We start from the raw sequence: 18,441 nt of genomic DNA on the forward strand, positions 1-18,441 counted from the left end.
CTGTGGTGTAGGCCGGCAGCTGTAGCTCCGATTCAACCCCTAGCCTGGAAATCTCCATATGCCACGGGTGCGGCCCTAAAAATAAAATAAAATAAATAAATAAATAAATAAATAAAATATATAAAATATATGCGTGACTAGGTCATTATGCTGTACAGCAGAAATGGACAGAACGATGTAAATCAACTATAATAGAAAAAATAAAAACCTTAAAAAAAAAAAAAAAAGCAGGACTAGTGCCCAGGGCTAAGGGCAGCCAAAGCCTATGGACCTTAAGAGGCTGGGACCCAGGCACGTGGTGATTCAAACCTACACAAAGGGGAGTTCCCGTCATGGCACAGTGGTTAACGAATCCGACTAGGAACCATGAGGTTGCGGGTTCGGTCCCTGCCCTTGCTCAGTGGGTTAACGATCCGGCGTTGCCGTGAGCTGTGGTGTGGGTTGCAGAGGCGGCTCGGATCCCACGTTGCTGTGGCTCTGGCGTAGGCCGGTGGCTACAGCTCCGATTCGACCCCTAGCCCGGGAACCTCCATATGCCTCGGGGGCGGCCCAAGAAATAGCAAAAAAAAAAAAAGACAAACCTACACAAAGGTGGGAGACAATGCAGAGGATGACAAAGCCAGGACACAAAAGGCTTCAAAAAGCTGAGATGTGACTCCCCCTGAACATCTACACAGGAAGGGACAACAGAGCCTGCTGCACACACGCCGCTGAAAAGCTACTTAGCCTTTATGCAAGGAAATTCTGATACCTGCCACCACACAGATGACCCTAGAAAACGTCAGGCCAGGTGAAAGAAGCCATTCACAAAAGGATACACTTTGTATGATTCTGCATATATGAGACACTTAACATAGGCAAATTCACAGAGACCAGAAATAGGGGTGGGGGATGGGGAGCTACTGCTTCCCAGGTACAGAGTTTCTGTTTCCGATGACGAGAAATTCTGGAACTAGAGTCCGGTACTGTTTATACAACACTTAATGCCACTGAACTGCATGCTTACCGATGATGGTAAATTTTATATTATGCATATTTTACCAGAATTTAAAAAAAAAAAGAATCACTTAAAAAGAAAAACCCACCAGGATTTGGTAACTAAGTGCATGTAAAGAGAAAAACGAGGAGCAGTCTTGTGGCACCGCTGGTTAAGGAAGGTTCTGGCACTGTCATTGCAGTGGCTCAAGTCCCTGCTATGGCGCAGGTTTGATCTCTGCCTGGGAACTTCCATATTCTGTGGGTGCAGCCAAAAAATAATTTTTTTTTAATGGAAAAAAGAGAAGGAATTGGAAGGGTGAGTTCTTGAGTCTGGAGAGGGATGGTAGAAGCATGAAGTGGGAGGGGGTTTTGACCCTGTGGGGTCCGTAAGCCTCCAGAACATTCCATTCTCTCCCCTCAATGCTCTGGACTAACCTGCCCCCCTCTCCCCCCCGGCCTTAGTGCGGCCATGAAGGCAGGTATCACAGTGCTCGCCATGTCCATTCCTCTTCCAAACCCTTCCTTCCTGCACTGCTCACCCCTCAAAGCCCCACAGGTCCTCCCTTTGCCTCCATGCCCGCCATGCATTTCCGCTCCCAGCTGTCACCACACCTACCCCTCTTCCCCCAGCCCTGATTTAAGACTCCAAATAGGCCAGAGGCTACAAGCTGTTTCCACTGGTTTTCAAACACCAATCTGCTACCATTAAGTGATGTCTCAGGGGGGCAGAGAGGTTTCCTGATCAGAGCCAGAGAAGGAAGCAGCCCTGGGCCACCGGCTCTGCTTCAGCTGCTGGAGACCAGGAGGCCTGTTAGTCAGGCTGACTTCAAGCTTCTTGAAGAACCAAGATGAAGAGTCTCCTTGCAGGTAAAACCTCCCGCTCAGCAGTGGGATCCAACAGGCAAGTTGTTTCAGCTGATTTGGGCCCAGGGAGGGTTCTAACATGCCTGTGGGCCTGCATGTTACGGAGCATGACACCATGGTCCGGGGCAGTTAGGCAACACAAGGAGAGCCTGTTGTATCAGCTAGAGGAGGAAATAAAACCAGCCTGAAGACAAGACTCTCCTCCTCTCTGGCTGACAATGAACCACAAAGTAAAGCTAAGGCAGGAGGCTCCGTGGAGGAGAGAAGGGGAGAACAATGGAACAGGAAACAGGACCAGTGTCCTGTCACAGGGCTGGACCCAGCTGGCAGCAGCTCTCCTCTGCTCAGGGCCTCAGGGCCTGGGGGAAGTCCATTTGTTTGAGAAATTGCACAGAGAGGAGGCACCAAATTCCTGGGGTCCCCTCAGATGCTTTGTCCAAAGCCAGTAACTTCCGATGGTGGCTATGGATGGAGACAGAACAGAATCATGAAAGAATGCTAGACCCACAGGCTCGGAGCTCACTGTCCAGGGCTGGCTGTGCTTGTAAGCTGCAAAACCCTGAGCCTGCCCCCATGGCCTGGGTGGGCCCCCGAGGGGACGAGAAGGGAGGGGGACAGAAGGAGGCTTTGACCCTCCCCATCGGCAACACCCAGGAGCATCTCCAAGACGCTATAAGAGGCAGAAGGTGTCCATGAAGTCCTGGCATTTGGGACTAAATAACAGGATCCCAGTCCAGCAGAAACTAAGGGTGATGGCTGGACATATAGAGAAAACAGACCATGTTAAAAACCATCAATTCTATGAGTATTTGTGTTATGGTGTTATTACTCTTTGTACTTTGCTGTATTTTTTTTTCTTTTTCTTTTTAGTTTCTCAAGATAAAGAAGCTATAACTAGGTCAGGTCAGTTCATTTCCTCTTTTATTTATGTATTTCCCACCTGCTCTGGAAAGGTCTCGAGGTAGCAACTCGTCCTCCCAGCAGAGTGATGGGTGGCGTGAAGCCTCTCTCAGAAAACACAGATCTAAGAAGTTCCTGTCGAGGCTCAGTGGAAATGAACCTGACTAGTACCCATGAGGATGCAGGTTTGACTCCTGGCCTTGCTCAGTGGGTTAAGGATCGATGTTGCCGTGAGCTGTGGTATAGGTCACAGACGCAGCTTGGATCCCGAGTTGCTGTGGCTATGGCCAGCAGCTATAGCCCCGATTGGACCCTTAGCCTGGGAACCTCCATATGCAGCAGGTGCAGCCTTAAAAAGATAAAGAAAAAAAAAAAAGAAGATACAGATCTAAGTTTGTGCCAGCTACCCTCCTGCAGGAGTTAACCCACCTGTGAGTGTCAACCCAATTATACAGGGCCCTGGGCTCCAGAGCCAGAGGAGAGAGAGGGCACCCTGTATGGGCTGGAGCCAGAGGGAGGGCAGTCCAGTGAGCCAGGGCTACAGGCAGAGGCGGGGGAGGCGGGGCGGGTGGCACTGAAGGCCAGCCTGTGCTGGGAGCGAGCGGGGTGGCAGGTGGGTTAAGGACAACAGTGACATAAACCAGAGGCCAGGGACTCTGCCCTCCCAGGAGGGCAGCCCTGTGGGCAGATGGAGCAGCAGCTGGCCTCAGTAGCTCAGGAAGAAGCAGGCCCAGTCCTTGTGGCTCCCAGAGGTCACGGCGATCACATGTCAGTGACCTGGATAAGAAGGCTGAGGGGACACAAGGTTGGGTAGAGTTACTGACACCTCTTAAAATAGATCGAGGTTTCAGAGGGACGGATAAACTAGAGATAAACGGCCAATAGAGCAGGGGTGAGTGGAAGGCAGAATAAAAGATTTCTGTCCAGTGGGAGAGCAAGGCTAGCCTCTCCCAAGTGTGGGACAAATCCCCTTTGAGCCTTTACAGATTTCAGCTCTGGGGAACGCCCTCAGTGGTGCTGGAAGAAACTGACACAAGAGACAGAGAAAAGGAGAATTAGGATTTTGTTCCCTGGGTGAGGGGCCGAGGGAGGCACTGGTGAGCTCGAATTACACCAAGAGTTCGGGTTAACTGTAAGAAGCGGTGATGAGCCCTAGGGAAGCTAAAGACAACACACATCTAACCACTTGCAGAGCATTATAGAATAACCAGCGTTTAACAGAAGGAAGGAAGAAAAAAAGAGACTGTCCCATCTGACGGTACCTCCTTGGAACAGATGACACTGGTTTGGGGTCCTTCATGTTTTGCTGAAATTTTTATTATGAAAATTTCCAAATCGATTCAAAAAATATAGAGAGTAGTATAAGAAGCCATCATGTACCCACAACCCCAGGTCCAGTTTCAATAATGATCAACACTTTGCCAGTATTGTTTCATTCTATATCCACTAAAAAAAAAAAAGAAAGAGAAAAAAGAAAAAAGAAAAAAGATCTAAAAGCAAATCCCAGATACCGCACCCTGCCATTGGGCAAAGGTTTAAACAAAGAAAAGGCAACTCAAACACTGACTTGAAGTGGTCAACCCAGCAAGATACTTGTATCCTTTTTTTTTTTTTTTTTTTTTTTTGCTTTTTAGGGCTGCACCTGCAGCATGTGGAGGTTCCCAGGGTAGGGATCCAACCAGAGTCGCAGCTGCTGGCCTACGCCACAGCCACAGCAACCCAGGAGCCAAGCCAAGTCTGCGACCTACACCACAGCTCATGGAAACACCGCATCCCCAACCCACTGAGTGAAGCCAGGGATCAAACCCGCAACCTCGTGGTTACTAGTCTGATTCGGGATCACAGTGGGAACTCCAGCATGATACTTGTCATTCAAGAAAAAGGTACATTCATACTCACCGCCAATGTTTACAGGGCACCCACTCTAGTCAAGCCCTAGCCTTGGGGAGGAGGGAGCACGGAAGGGAACAAAACCAAGAAAAAATAAATCTCTGTCCTAATGAGGCATCTTTCTACACAGTCAATTTTTGAGTCCAAAGGCAAAACATATTTTGGATTTAACCTGATTCTCCTGAAGTGAGAGACCAATTTGACACAAATCACAACCCAGTGTCACAAAGCAGGTTTGCTCCCCCTCCCTAACTAACAAATTCTCCTAAAAACGGCATTCAGGGGGATTTTGCCACACTGATGGCAGAGAAGGAGTTAATTTTCTGGTTCTCTAAATGTTTGATGATGCCTCAAAAATCATAAATAAATATATCCCCAATATGTAGGTGTACTCGTTTATAAACTACAGATATGCGCAAATATTTTCTGAATATTATAATACACACAAGTATGTATTTTTTTAAAAAGCTAAAAAAAAATACCTATGGAAGTTCTAATACATCCACCTGTACCCAGTGGATGGTCTACCCCACCCGGGGCATATGCACCCCATTTTGGAGGCTACCCCTCAACCTCCTAAGCAGTGCCGCTGCCTCTCTGCCACTTGCTTGGCTAGAGTCCCTCTCAGTTCCTGACTTGGGGCAGAGTAAATATGAGGGCTAACTGGGACACCTGCCATAGCCAGCCATGTGCAGGACGCGGGGTAACAAACCCTGCACACAGACTTTCCGTCCAGGGGGAGACAAAAATACTCAGCACGGCCCCATGATGCGTGCTGGGGAGCGCAGGACAGCACCAGTCACAGGTCACCTCAACCTGGCCCACCTCGGAAGGCAAGCGGACTGGCTCAGCTGTTCTGGACATCCCACCCCACCCCGCAGGCTAAAGGGCGGGCTCGTGGGATACGGTCTGTCCCTAGAACAGCCCCTGCCTGCACTCAGAAGAGGCCCTGGAGTCCTCAGCCTTGACCTCTGACTCATGTCAGAAGGGGGAAGGCAGTCTGGCACCACCAAGGGCACCCAGCTTGTTCCAGGTGCTGGGCACACTCTCTGCCCCTCAGGGCCCTCCTCTGAGAGGTGGTTGGTTGGATTGCTTGACAGGTGAGGTCCCTGCCCACTGCTCAGTCTGAGGCATGTGGGAAGTTTGCCTGAGGCACAAGGCAAGTAACTGTCCTACAAAAGGAACCATGGCTAGGTAATCATTTCACCCATGGCATAGAATCAAGGTAGGATTTTAGGTAGGAGTACCAGGTAAACATAGGCAGTAGTGCTGTTATGCAAGAGTATCTGAAACTCGACACTGATCTCCTTCCTGTGAAGCCTACAGCCACCTGCAGCTCCAACAGAACGAACTGCCCTGGGAGATACCTTGGATGCCCTCATGCACGCCAAGTTCTACCCTGGGAAAGCAGAGGCTTTGGTCTGGAGATTGTCAATGCCTTGATCCCGGCTATAAGATCTAAGCATTGTATGGGATCATAACATACAGACCGAGAACTATGAAAAGTACATTCTTGTGACATCTGCTATGGGACATCTGTCCATCTGACTGTCCCCTGGGCTCAATTCATCATAATATTTAAGTGCTTAGCAGCAGTGAGAACCTATGCTCATTGCTGCTGAAAATGCAGAAATGACAATGACTAGGTCTAAAAGCACAGAGCTCAGAGTGCAGCTGGGGGCCTTTCTGGGGAAGCAAGACACACAGACACACAGAGGTGAGTGAAGGGCAGGGGCAGGGTGTCAGTCAAAAAACCGAGAAACTAGTAGAGCCAGATACTAACCAAATGGAAAAGAAGAGGCCGACCACCAGAACAGGGTTCAAGAGAGCCTCTGGTGGGCCAGGAGTTAACCTTTCAGTTTCTGAATCACGGTTGGGGTGCCTGGGGTAGCAGCTACTTTCCAAGCAGAATGAATATTTTCAGCGAGGGTTCCAGTGAGTGATGTGGAGTCTGAGGATGGCGAGGGTCACTCCAGAAAAAGTACCTCTGAGGAACGAGGGTGGGAAGAGGAATGTCACTGCAGACAGATGGGGGTGGGCATGCAGGCCTGGGAGGCTTGTCCAGGACACAGGAGGTGGGCTGGGCAGAAGGGAGTGCTCACTACAGAGTCACAGGTATAAACCTTGTTCAACCCCATACCAGCAGACACAGCTTTCCAAAAACCCCAGCATGTGGTGGTTCCGAAGACGCCTGGGAACCAGACTCTTGCTCATGATGGCCAAGCTATGCCAAGACCTGGGGTCTTCCAGAGGGAATCTGGAGGGCTTCCAGGCAGAGGAGGGATTTGATCAGAACTCTACATTAGGAACAGCCATGCCTGTCCTCCTCTTTTTTTTAACTAAAGACCTCTGTTGTCTGAACTAGAGGTGACAGACTCTGGATGAGGGCAGTGACTCAGAAGGTGAAAGGTGAAAGGAAGAAATGGTGCATGCTGGACAGTGTGGTACAGAGAGTAAGTCAGAATAACCTGAGCCTCCTGACTGACTGGATCTCAGGGCACAAGTCCAGGATGACACCGAGGTCTATCCATTCCTCCAATAGGCACAAGGCCCAGGAACAAAATCCATTGTGTGTCCCAGCCCGAGCGGACACAGACTGTGTATCCTTGGAAAGTTACCCCCTTTCCTGCACCCTGTAAACACAGGGCTGATGAGGGTGTGAGGCTCTCAGTGATCTGGGGAGCCTGGGGCTGTGCTCCAGTGTCTCAGAGACATATCTCCTCTCTGTGTGGTCTGGGATTCCCACCCCACTGCTTCTAACAGGGCAGCCCTGCTTCTATTTACTTCATATATCAGGGTTCTGCCTAAAACTGTCCTGGCAAAAAGGGGCCATGACCACTGGGCGATACCTCTGTGCCTTCAAACTCTGCAAATCCACAATTCTATTATCCTGTCTTATTAAATGTTTTCAGGAGTTCCTGCTATGGCACATTAGGTTAAGGATCTGGTGCTGCTGCAGCTGTGGTATATGCTTGAAGCTACAGCTCGGATTTGATCCCTGGCCCAGGCCGGGAACTTCTGTATGCTGTGCGTGCAGCCATAAAAACAACAGCAAGAAAGTGCTTAGCACAAGCTAGAACAAGACCAGCTTCCTGGGCTGGCAAAGCCCCTTACTCTTTAACTCTCCAGACAGTCACAGCTATGTGGCAGATGATCTTATCACTTGCTAAATGTAGCTAAATCAAAATCTGTTGTTGTTTCAGCATGCTGGTGGTAAAGTGGGTATGTAAGGAGACAGGGGACGATCCAGGAGCAGTGACACCAAACCAGCTCTGTCCTCAGTCTCGCCACCAGCTGGATAAATGGAACTCCCCCAACCTTGAACTAAGAACCCTTCGAGTTCTAGAAGTGGAGCCAAGCCATGAGGCACTCTGGCCCTGAAGCCAGACGGCCTGGGTTCAAATCCTAGTTTGGGTGACTTAACTTCTACAACTGTTCCTTACCTTCTGTAAAACACAGATAAAAGTGGGACCTACCACACAGGGAGGTTGGGAAAATTAACTGGTTTAAGGGATGTGAAGCCCTGAGAACAGACCCTGGTGCTATGGGCTGTCATCATCGCCTGTCATGTCCTGTGTCTCCCAGGCTGGCCACTAGTGGCCACCGGGGCAGTCAGCTGACCCTGCCCTGCTCCAGAGCTGATGCTGAGTCTCCAGGAAGAAACCAGCCCCTATAGCCACTTTTTCTTTACTCTGGTTAATAAAGGAATCAATGGTACTCAGGACATTTTGGCTTTACATATATGGACATTTTCTCCACCACAAACCTGTGGGGAAAATGCCAATTTCTATAGCAGCCAAATAACTGTGCAAATGGACAGATAATACATTTATCAGAAGTCCCTCCCCGAATGAGGAAATGGTATAAAAGGCAACCCACATTTCCTCCTGTGACGCCCTTACTTCTTTCCATTTATCTTTCCAAAGCATGAAATCCTTATTTCAACAGCTTTTGACTAGAACACATGAACCACAAAGTCCATTAAAGCCACTCATTAATAAAAATAATTTCCAAATCATTGCCAGCTTCAACAGTTTTAAAGCAGAGCATGCCCTAACTTAAATACATACATACATATATATATATATATATATATATATTCATAAAATGAAATATATAAGAAGTTTGGTGAACTGTTCTTAAATAGTTATTTCCAAATACACAACAATACACAAACTATGGTATAGTTCATAAACCACCCAAGGCAGTCTGCTTCAAAACGAATTTTTCGGAGTTCTCATTGTGGCACAATGGAAACGAATCTGACTAGTATCCATGAGTATATGGGTTCCATCCCTAGCCTCGCTCAGTGAGTTGGGGATGCGTCGTTTCTGTGAGCTGTGATGTAGGCCGGCAGCTATGGCTTCAATTGGACCCCTAGCCTGGGAACTTCCATATGCCACAGGTGTGCCCCTAAAACGAAAAAAGAAAACAAACAAACAAAAAAAAACCCTAATTTTTTCTCAAGAGTACATAACATGGAAAAAATGTTCACAATATAACTTAAGTGATTAAAATTAAATCATCAAAATTCTTATTTTTGATTAAAAACATTATTAAATTAAAAAAATTTTTCTGGAAAAATACAAAAAGGAAATATATGAACATGTTAATATCTCTTGAAGACCTTTTTTTTTTTTTTGGCTATGCCCATGGCATATAGAAGGGATTGAACCTGCACCACAGCAGTGACCCAATCTGCTGCAGTGACAATGTCGGATCCTTAACCCTCTGCACCACAAGGGAACTCCTTGAAGACTTTTACCTATTTATTTTTTGGAGCCGCATCCCTAGCATATGGAAGTTCCCAGGCCAGGTATCAAATCTGAGTGGCAGTTGCAACCTACGTTGCTTCACTTGCAACAGTGCTGGCTCCTTAAATCCACTGAGCCAGACTGCTGCAGAGACAAGGCCAGATTCTTAACCCACTATGCCACAGCAGGAACTCCAAGACTTTTTAAAGCTCCTCAATCTTCTATAATGAGCGTAGACTCCTATTATAATATAAAAAGTATTTAAATTAATATATCATATAATATATAACCATATATTATATATTTTATTAATATTGCTTTTCTGAGACAAGTGGTTTTGATTTAGATATTAGACACCTTTCAAATTTTTTTTAAAACTTGAAAAGCACATGGAACCACCAGTCTTAAAATCTGGAGGCAAGCCCTGGAGCGCCAGCCAAATGTATTTTCCTGGGGTAGGCAGCACAGGGGAGCAGAGTCCTCTCCTCCAGCTAAGTTGTTGTCCAAAGAATGTGCCATCCCTCCAAGGCAGCCGTATTTCAGGAAAGGCACCATTACATTTCGTTGTCCCCTTTTGATTCCACAAAGGTTACGGCTAACTAAGTACTGTGTGTCTCCAACACAGTCAAGAACTTTTAAACATAAGGATGTGAAAAAGAAAAATGAAACTAACTCAGATTACGTGATCTTTTTCTTTTGTCATTGTGGTACAAATTACATATCACCTCAGGCTTACACAAACCAGGATTTTTTTTTTTAATGGCCGTACCCAAGGCATATGGAGGTTCCCAGGCAAGAGGCTGATCAGAGTTACAGCTGCCGGCCTACACCACAGCCACAGCAACATCAGATCCGAGCCCCGAGTTTGTGACCTACACCACAGCTCATGGCAACGCCGATCCCTGACCCACTGAGCAAGACCAGGGATCTGTGTTCTCGTGGGCATTAATTGGGATTCGTTTCTGTTGCACCACGACAGTAACTCCCAAGCTAGGATTTTTTAAGAGCTGGCATTCAGCATTTTAAGTAAGGAACTAGAGGAAATGATTTTAAGTTGCAGACATGAGCACTGGGTGACTTTACTCTCTAGATCATCAAGTTCAGCTCTGTCTTCAGGCCTCGTGATGGTTTAAAAGCTCTCCAAAGGTCCTGTAAGTAATAGAACGTTGACACAAACTCAACCCCTGGTAGCTTTAGATAAGCTCTCTTCACTGAGACTTGGTCTCCATGCAGGAGTGTCAAAGCAAAGTGATGCTAATGTGTTTGTCTGAACACCAAGTTGGACCAATGACCTTCAATAAAAACTCTGGCACCTTCCAGCTCCCTCCTGACTGGCAGTAGCCTGTCAGAGAGCAGCTTGAAGAGGCCTTAGGATACCTACAGCTCTGAGCTGCCTTAAAGGAAGTTCTTCTGAATTTGCTAACACAGAAATCTCACCTATTGCATCATCCAAACAATACTGTTGGTAAAACATTATTAATTCTGTCAACATTGACAGAACTTGGTTATAACAGACAGTAACTGCAAAAGAATAATGGACATGTGGCTCAATTGACAAATTTACACAATAAATTCAGCAACTGACCTTAAAAAACTATTCCTCTAAGGTTTCTGAGTAGCAGATCTGGAAATGACTTCCTATAATCTAGCTCTTGTCAGAAAAGTGAAACTTGAGGAGAGGAGAACTTCCCGAACTATGATGACAAAAACGTCATCTTTCCTCAGCCTCTTCTCCAAACTTTCACAAAACAGCTACATCAAAAACAAAAAATGTGGCAAGACCTGGACATTTAAATAAGCACAACACTGTGGCACCTGGGGACACTTGCAGCCATTCCAAACCTCATCCAAAAGTAGCCATAGCTATGAAAACTCAACCTGTATGATATACCTGCCTCTACCTGAGTTTGTCCCAAGTCTCTATTTCTTAAATGTCCCCAATTAACTAATCACTATATTGCTGGCCACACCCAAGGCATGTGGAAATTCCCAGGCCAGGGACTGAACCTGCAGCCGCTGGCACACAGGAACTTTCTAAATGCCCCCAATTTAAAAGCCTAGGAGTTCCACTGTGGCTAGTGGTTACAACCCGACCAGTATCTGTGAGGATGTGAGTTTGATCCCTGGCCTCGCTCAGTGGGTTAAAGAACCAGCATTGCCATGAGCTGCGGTGTAGGTCGCAGACGCAGCTCGGTTCTGGTGTTGCTGTGGCTATGTGTAGCTTGGCAGCTGTGGCTCTGATTCAACCCCTTGCTTGGGAACTTCCATGTGCCTTGGGTGAGGCCCTAAAAAGACCCCCCCCCCAAAAAAAGAACAAGACTCCCAAGCCTGGCTCCACACTGATGGGAAACAAGGGTTCCTTTAAAAGTCCACCTTCTCAAGCCCACCCAACCAGACTGTCAACTCACACCTTAGGTTTTAAATCAATCTGACCTGCCACCTCCACCTGAAAATGGTCAATCAGCCAGAAGGCTTTGATTGGCTTTTTGTTTAAGTGTTTAAGTAAATAAATGTTTACAGTGAGACAATCATAGATGAAATTTGTGTCAGAAACTGGAATTTAAGCAGTTTCTCTTGGTCTAAAGGAAGGGGAGTTCTCTTATAGTGCTTCGGGTTAAGGATCTGGGGTTGTCCCTGCAGCTGCTCCGGTCGTTGCTGTGGCACGGGTTCCATCCCTGGCCCAGGAGTTTCCACATGCCCCAGGTGGGGCCAAAAAATAAAATAAATAAAATAAAAAATAAATTTAGAAAATAAAAGGAAGCATATTAACAGTTGGGGCACTGTTATTCCTGCACTAACAAGAAGCTTAGAAGTCTGAACTTTAAAAGGCAAGGGCACTTTTATAATGGTCTTAATTAAGCTCCATAACCTTGGAAGTGGGTGGGGTGAGGAAGGGGTGTGCTATTCTAACGTACACACTGATTGGCGAGAGCATCTGTCTCTAGGTTCTCGTCCACGTGTTCGTTCAAGCCACCTACCAGCACTCTCCGTCTAGGCTGCAAGGTGATAGATAGCATCATTTTTGCTTCCTATTTTCAAAAAATGCCAGACTCCTCAAATGACTCACTCCATCACAGCTCTGCGCAGCGGCACGGGCACTACTGTGGAGGCACCGCGAGAATTTCCACATGTGGCAACCCGCTTCCGATGCTGCCTTTGACCCTCCCGCAAGCGCCGCGCGCAGGGGCCACCATCGCGCGGAGGCTGGGTCACAGCCTGCACCGATGCGTCCACGCGCGATCGGAGCGCGCCTCAAACCCCGCCCAGGGGCAGGAGGGAGGTCGGACCGAGAGAGCACCGTCACCGCGCCGCGGGATCATCCCTCGCATCTGCAGCCCCGGGTCCCGCTTCTCGCCAGGCCGGTCCTCGCCGTCATAAAAATAAGGACCTAGTCCCGCGGCCCGCGTCACCCACACGCCGCCGTGCACCAGCCCGGCGCCGCCCGAAGGGAGCCGAGGGCCGGTATCCCCGGCTCGGGCACAGGAAGCGGCGGCGGCGGCGGCTCGGGCGGCCCGGAGGCCTCAGTTGCAGCGGGAACCCAGGGGGCCGCAGGGCAGAGGCCGGAAAAGCGGCACGTCCCGGCTAGCCGAGGGCCGGCTCGCGCGCCTCTGCCGAGGCCGCCGCCTCCCAGGCTCCTGCCGGCGGAACAGCATCAGCCTCGCAGCTCCGCTAAGACCTCGGGGCCACGGCGTGCACGGACACGGTTCCTCGCGGCAGGAGCACTCACCTCCTCCGCAGGCCAGGCGGTTCGCCGCCGGCTGTCACCGCAGCCCACTGCCTGCCCTGCACCGGCTCCGAATGCTATTTAAGGGCGCCGCCGTCGCCGCCGTGAGCGAGCTGTGCCCCAGCCCCTACCCCTGTGGAGACAGGCTGCTGCCGGTGCGCGTGCCGCGCCCGCCCTGCCCGGTCCTCAGGCCCCGCCCCATCACAGAACACGCCCCCACATCAGGTCCCGCCCACCCGCCGCGCGCCGGCCTTCCCGTCAGGTCGCGCGCGTGCCGGCCGGGCAGCAGGTGGGGGAGTTCCGGGAATCGCTGGGGAAACGCCTCTGAAGTAGCCCTAACTGTCCCGGGATTTCATAACGAATCCGAGGGGGGGCAAAGAGCAAATTGTGGCGGTTCAGCCCAGAAGTCTGCGGTGCAGTTGGAGGCCGGGAGACGCCCTTTCGTGTCTTCCTTCCGCAACCGCGTGCCCCGCTGATTTGGCGGGCGGGGGCTTTCTTTTCCTATTTTATTTGGCAACGATGTGCAGGACTCCTTTTAACCCGGTTTCACCACTGCTCCCACGTGGGGTTTTGCCACAGACCTGGCTGGGAAGGCCCCAGTCTGTACTTCTGCAGATGCCTGGACATGAAGCAACCGAAGAGATCACCCCGGGTATAACTGGGGCCGAGCACTGGTTCCACGTCACTAATGGCAGTGTTCACCTGCCACGTTCCTGGGGCCTGTCTGCTGCTCAGCCCTGGCGGTGCGGTTTTGAGGGCTACTGTCTGCATCCATGCGATGCCCATTATGGGCCTTTCAGAGGCCAACTTTTTTCAGGCTCCTAGCCCAAATGTTATTGTTCCTCTTAGCCCCCTGAGGTCTGCTGGTACTTTAACCTCTAATAACCGAGGTCCCGGTTACAGTGGTGCTTGTGTCTAGCACTGCATGGCCGGCTCTTATCTGGAACTGCTTTGAGTTTGAGGCATGAGAAGAATTATTTTTATAATGCCTCTAATAATGACAGCCTTTACTGAAACATTTCACAATTATCCTATTGAATCTTCATCATAACCTTATGAGATGGGTGCTGTCATTAGTCCCTTTTTACAGATGAGGACACAGAGGCACGGGGAGGTGGAAAGCTAGTGAGGGCAGAAGTACACTGGGCCTCAGGCAATCTGCCTCCAGAGCAGTCCGTAATAGGCGAATGTACTTGTACTGACTTTGGTGTGAGCTTGTGCTCACTCAGGCCTCATACTCAACCTTAACTATGTGACAATACTCAGGCTGACTGTATGACAGTAGCCTAAGGACTGTCACTGGGCTTCTCTCACAGTCCCAGAACATCTGAACAGTGGCCACAGTAACTGTTTCCTCCCACAGCGTTTTCAGCGCTGTGCTACAGTGATGGTGGGGGCACTCTGCATTCTGATGGACTCTGTAACAGGTCACTTCTCCTTGAGCTCCTTCTCCATCTAGGTCTTTTTTTTTTTTTTTTTTTGCTTTTTAAGGCCACATCTGCAGCACATGGAGGTTCCCAGGCTAAGGGTCTAATTGGAGCTGTAGCTGCCAGCCTATGCCAGAGCCACAGCAACACAGGATCTGAGCCGCATCTCTGACCTACACCCCAGCTCACGGCAACACCAGATCCTTAACCCACTGATCAAGGCCAGGGATCGAACCTGCAACCTCATGGTTCCTAGTCAGATCATTTTCGCTGCATGATGGGAACTCCCATCTAGAGCTTCTAGATCTGGATTTTCCATTTAAAAGAAAAATAGGGAGTTCCCATCATGGCTCAGTGGTTAACGAATCCGACTAGGAACCATGAGGTTGCAGGTTCAATTCCTGGCCTTGCTCAGTGGGTTAAGGATCTGGTGTTGCCTAGAGCTGGGGTGTAGGCTGGCAGCTGCAGCTCCAATTCGACCCCTGGCCTGGGAACTACCGTATTGGCCCAAAAAAGAACAAAAAGAAAAATGAAAAAATAGGAGTTCCCATTGTGACATAGCAGAAACAAATCCAACTAGTATCCATGAGGATTTGGGTTCAATCTGTGGCCCTGCTGAGTGGGTTGGGGTTCTGGCATTGCTCTGAGCTAGGTCACAGACATAGCTCAGATCCCACATTGCTGTGGCTGTGGTATAGGTCAGCAGCTGTAGCTCCTATTTGACCCCTAGCCTGGGAACCTCCATATACCACAGGTGCTGCTCTAAAAAGCAATAAAATGAAATAAAATAGTGTGAGCAGAGTTGGTTCCTTCTGCAGGCCGTGCAGGAAGACTGTTCCAGGCAGCTCTCATTGGCTTGAAGATGGCTTCTTCTCCCTATGTCCCCTTACATGGTTTTCCCTCTTATGTGCCTGTATCCAGATTTCTCCTTGCAATGACACTAGTCAAACTGGATTAGGGTCTATAGTAATGCCCTCATTTTAACGTGATTACCTCAGTTAAGAATCTCTCTCCAGAAAAGGTCACATTCTGAAGTTCTAGGGGTTAAGACTTCAACATATATAGGGTAGGGGGCCCTCAGTTCAACCCATAACACGTGACAGTTGTCCTTGGCTGTCTCCTCTTATCCCCTTCCCCTCCAAGACATTTTCCCCCTGTATCATGCCTGTCCCTGGGTTTTAGCCCTTAATGCAGGTGATTTCTCAGCTCAAGAGTGGGACAGGCATGCATTGCATCTCGAGTCCCACTTCTGTTGGCAGAAACTATTGTGTGACAATGGGAAGCAACTTCATTCCCCAGAAGTTCAGGTTTCTCCTCAGGAAGTAAGGCAGCTAGATGAAATAATTCCTCGGGTCCTTTTCGGCCGACAACTTTGCTTCCTAATCATTTTTAAAAGTTTCACAATTTATGGGGTTATTCTGCGACCATCAGCTAGACTTGCATGGGAGGCCGTACTGCACAATGGTTGAGAACAGAGGCTTTGGAGTTGGGCCAATGTGCATTAAGCGCCATCTCCTCTGTAAAATGAGATTAGTAGGACGTACCTTAGAAGGGAGGGTGCCACAAGAACAGCCTATGGCCTCAGTCTTCTCTTTAAATGAATGTTCCACAGTCTATGGTTGAGGGATTCCATTTTGTGACTCGTGGAACAGTAGGAATCCAGTCTTAAACCTCTTTACTTTCTTTCTTCCAACTTCCTCTGTGGCCGAGTGAACAAGAGCCACTTGGATACTGCAGTGGAACGAATTTCCTAATGGAAGCCTGGGTCTTTTCAGTTGTTCTCACCCCTGTTACATTTCGGGTTGATGAAAATTTTTGTGGTTAATTCTGGCTAGGTCCAAATCTATATCTGTCTAAAACTGATCAATCCTCTAGACAAACTAAAGTGAGTCAGAGTCCTTTTGGAGACAAGCTGAGGGGCAGGTTGTCAATGGCTTTGTCTCAAAAGCTCTCACAGGCCAGTGGCCCCTGCAAAGTTGTGATGATTACTATTGGCTACAACTTTTGAGCACAGTTCTCTGAACTATGGCCACATGGATTAATAATGGCCAATGTGCTCTCACTTCTAGACCTTGGGAGGTGTTGGTGGCAGGAGGTGGGTGTCACTCAATATGTATGGAGGCTGCATCTATGTTAGGCATATAACCATTTCTCCCATGAAACTGTAAGTGGTCAGAGAACAGAGAATCTTCATAAACCACCACCACCACTACCAACACACTGCACGCCTCTGCACATCCTAGCATGGTATTTACACACGGTGCATACTCCATTGTTGAACTGGACATATTTTTCTAAGTATTCACATGTGGTCAACCAAGCAAGGATTCAGGTTTTGTGGAGTGGGAAGTTTATGTAGTTTAGAGGGCCTCTTCAAGAAAATTACAAAGTTGGATATGAAATTAAATGTTTCTTTAGATCGAAAACAGAAATCCCAGTAAATTTCAAATTTAAAAAATTTATAACACTATACATTTCACCAAAACTAGGGAAAAAAATAAGCCTTTTATGAATTGTTTTTTCCTGACTTTATAATAAGCACTCTCACCCCCATTTTGGCTTCATACTCATTAATTGCTTCTTACTATGACATTTTAAAAAACTTTTGTTTTTTAGAACAGTTTTAGATTGACAGGAAAAATGCAGAGTTTCTATAAACCCCACACCCAACTGCTGCTCTGATTAACGTCTAACATTAGTGTGGTACATTTGTTAACACTGATGAGCCAGAATTGATACATTTTTATACCTAAAATTTACACTTTGCTCGGATTTCTTTGGTTTTTACCCAATGTTCTTTTTCTGTTCCCAGCCAGGATGCTCTATCACATTTGTGGTTATGTCTCCTTAGGTTCCTCTTGGCTCTGACAGTTTCTCAGATGACCCCTGTTTTAGAGGACCTTCACCGCTTTGAGAATCACTGGTCGCTTTATTTTGTAAAATGTCCTTCTATTGGGATTTGTCTGATGTTTTTCTCCTAATAAGCCTGGGCTATAAATCTGGGGGCAGGAGACCCCATATGACATTTTACAATATGATTTTCTATAGAGACAATAGATGGAAAGTACTCTTTCTTTCCTTCAACATGGCTGATGAATTTTTTAAAAATGAGTTGTTTTTTTGTTGTTGTTTTTGTTTTTGTTTTTTTGTCTTTTATCCTCTTAGGGCTGCATTCTTGGCTTATGGAGGTTCCCAGGCTAGGAGTCTAATCGGAACTGTTGCTGCCAGCCTACGCCAGAGCCACAGCAATGCAGGATCCGAGCCACGTCTGCAACCTACACCACAGCTCACGGCAACGCTGGATCCTTAACCCACTGAGAAAGTCCAGGGATCGAACCCGAAACCTCATGGTTCCTAGTCAGATTTGTTTCCGCTGCACCATGACAGGAACTCCAAAAATGGGTTTTGATTAGATGTTGATGAGAACAAAATCCAGGAATTTCCATTTTGTTTATTTTATTTTATTTTAATTTTTATGGCCTCACCTGTAGCATATGGAAGTTCCTGGCTAGGGATCAAATCAGAGCTGCAGCTGCTGGCCTGCACCACAGCCATAGCAACACCAGATCCGAGCTGCATCTATCTGCGACCTACTCTGCAGCTTGTGGCAATGCCAGATCCTTAACCAACAGAGCAAGGCCAGGGATTGAACCCGAATCCTGACAGAGCCTATGCTGTGTCCTTAACCAGAGCCACAACAGGAACGCCAGGGATTTTCATTTTAAACAAGTGCTGATCAGAATTTTCAGCAGTATAGCTCCTAGCTGTGTATCTTTAACCCCATGTTTCTCTTTCATGGCCCACATACTTCCAGATGCCTTAAGACAGGTTGATAAGAAGATATGACCACTGGCTCTGAACCTTCCTGCCAAGATGCTGAGTGAGTTGGCAGAGAGAATAGTCC

At 48.0% G+C, this 18,441-nt stretch overlaps 1 protein-coding gene across 1 annotated transcript in view; it reads right to left on the reverse strand.

Annotated features, from left to right (window-relative positions):
- Positions 1-13,249, reverse strand: part of ACSL1 (acyl-CoA synthetase long chain family member 1) — a 66,207-nt gene extending 52,958 nt beyond the window's left edge. Inside the window, exon 1 of the mRNA XM_047772346.1 lies at positions 13,114-13,249. The gene's annotated coding sequence lies outside the window, so the exon portion shown is untranslated. The remainder of the gene's footprint in view (positions 1-13,113) is intronic.
- Between the last annotated feature and the right edge of the window lie 5,192 nt (positions 13,250-18,441).

This window comes from Phacochoerus africanus, chromosome 3 (genome assembly GCF_016906955.1).
Source record: "Phacochoerus africanus isolate WHEZ1 chromosome 3, ROS_Pafr_v1, whole genome shotgun sequence".
Lineage (NCBI taxonomy): Eukaryota > Metazoa > Chordata > Mammalia > Artiodactyla > Suidae > Phacochoerus > Phacochoerus africanus.